The sequence below is a fragment of the Elephantulus edwardii genome, unplaced genomic scaffold (genome assembly GCF_000299155.1).
Source record: "Elephantulus edwardii isolate Elephantulus edwardi_28Jun2011 unplaced genomic scaffold, EleEdw1.0 scaffold00081, whole genome shotgun sequence".
NCBI lineage: Eukaryota > Metazoa > Chordata > Mammalia > Macroscelidea > Macroscelididae > Elephantulus > Elephantulus edwardii.
This window is the reverse complement of record NW_006399831.1, coordinates 6,836,751-6,839,019: the sequence shown is the minus strand read 5'-3', so window position 1 is coordinate 6,839,019 and position 2,269 is coordinate 6,836,751. Positions and strand designations below refer to the sequence as shown.

Genomic DNA, 2,269 nt, shown 5'->3' with positions numbered 1-2,269 from the left:
ATAGTACAAAAATTAATCATGTTCCACCAAATAAATCCTCAGTCATCGATTAGTTGCTTGCTCTGAATGCATTTACTATCTAGCACTTCTGGCTTTGTTTGAACAAAGGACAAGTGTATTCCTATTAAAAAATAGCACCTACAGGCAGAGTCACAGGTGTTCAAAATATACAGCCGGAATATTTTTTAAGGTGAACATGGTGAGACCTTTTCTCCTGTATGTTGGACATACTATCATGAAGTACCAGTTCGTAGAGAAGGACATTATGTTTGATGATGTAAAGGATCTTTGAAAAAGAAAATCTTCAGTGAGATATGTTTATACAATGACTATAACAATAAACTCAAATACCACAACTATTATGAAGACGCCACAAGATGAAATAACAATTTCTTCTATTGTAGATAGTAGTGTGGTGAGTGGTATCAACTTGATGATACCTATCAAAAATAGCAACAACACTATTTCCAAACCTGTAACCTCTCATGCATTAGTCTTATGAGTATGTGTATTGTTTACATATATTTGTGACTATGTGGATAGACTGTATTTGAAAATACAGTACCACTAAGTGCAGAAAGCAGAGGTGCATCATAAATTTTTAAGAATTAAAGAAAAAAAGAACTGTGAATATATCATGTTCATATTTGTAGCAAAATCTCTGTCAATAACTTACCGTTTTAGCCAAGATGCTCACTTCACTGTGTTCTATAAATACACCCTTATATCACTTCATCTTTCCCCACCTTTTCCTTTCCCTATTGAAAACTGAGGAGAGCTGAAAACTATCTATCACATGGTATCCTTTTCTAGTCTATTTATAAATAAACTCTGTCTTGTAGTTTAGAGCAGTATCTTTCTCAGAATAAGTGCTATTGAAGTAAAAGCTGTTACCACTGCCACTCCTGATATTACTACATGTGAAAACAGCAGTACAGCAGGCTTAAAGGAGGCAGAATCTGACCTCTACTAACTCCACAGGGCAGAGGGGTCCCCATCATAAAGACCAATAGAACAAAGTTGATTCCTATGAATTCAGACATGCTCTCACACTCAGGGATCATCTTCTTTCAGTTTAACACTAACTGTCCTTCCCACAGCTCTGGCTACTCTACAGCTAGGTTAAATAATGTGTCACAGTGACCACACAGAAAATACAATTATGAAATTTGTAAGGAAATATTAGGTTACAAGTAGGGTTAGAACCACTCCATATACAGTTCTTTACGCAAGACAAACTCTTCTCAGTCATGAAAACAGGCAAGCCCGCAAACTCATGGCTTTGGGCTCTGCCCAGTGGACAGATAAGTCTTACAAAGCTATTTTTTTTTTTGGCATATAGAAATTTATTAGTATGACATTTTCAAACTTTAAGATCTTGGTCGTTCCTTCTTGCCTTTGTATAAGGCCAAAAGAGATACATTGGCCACTTTGACAACCTTAAAGTGGACTCCAGGAATGTCACCAACAGCATGACCTTTGAGACCAAATCCAGCAACAAGAACTTCATCGTTTTCCTCAATAAAATTCAAGCATCCACCATTAGGCACGAAGGCTGTGATTTTCTTGCCGTTCTTAATGAGCTGGACTCTGACACACTTTCTAATGGCAGAATTTGGCTGCTTGGCCTCAACACCCACTTTTTCCAACACAATTCCCTTTGCATGAGATGCGCCTCCAAAGGGGTTGGCCTTCAAAGCTGTGCCCAAATGGGCTTTTTTGTACTGTTTATCATGCCATTTCTGGTGGCGCTGGTGGCTGCGCAGCTTCCTGGCAGTACGAAGACCTCGACACTTGCCCATGTCTGCGAGACCACGGATCCAAGCGAAAGAACAAAGCTATTTTAAATCTACCAATTTGCTATAAGTCACAATTGACTTGATGACACCTAACAAGAGCCACAACTCCTACTCTGCTAGTAAGGATCGTCCAAGACATTAGGCTCTCATTCCGTGATGTTGAAGATCTGTGTCAGCTGCCGCCTTTGCTGCTACCATCACTCCTGCTGTCACTGTCATCACTGCTGCTGGAACCCTGTGGGGACTGGTGCAGCTTTCTGAGTTCCCTTGTCTCAATACCACTCTTGAGCCATCTCTAACAGGGCTCGCTAGGCTAAGTGATACACTGTTTTCTTTGCTTCTTTCTTGACGATCATATCATTTCCCTTTTCTGCCTCTGAGCCTGCTCAATTTAAGCTTGGTAGATTATAAAAACCAACCAAACCCTACATTAATGGCCTATATAAGTTAAATAAATGCTCCTACTCAAA

At 39.4% G+C, this 2,269-nt stretch overlaps 1 pseudogene; it reads right to left on the bottom strand.

Annotated features, from left to right (window-relative positions):
• Positions 1-1,370: 1,370 nt before the first annotated feature.
• Positions 1,371-1,802, bottom strand: LOC102857819 (annotated as a pseudogene).
• Between the last annotated feature and the right edge of the window lie 467 nt (positions 1,803-2,269).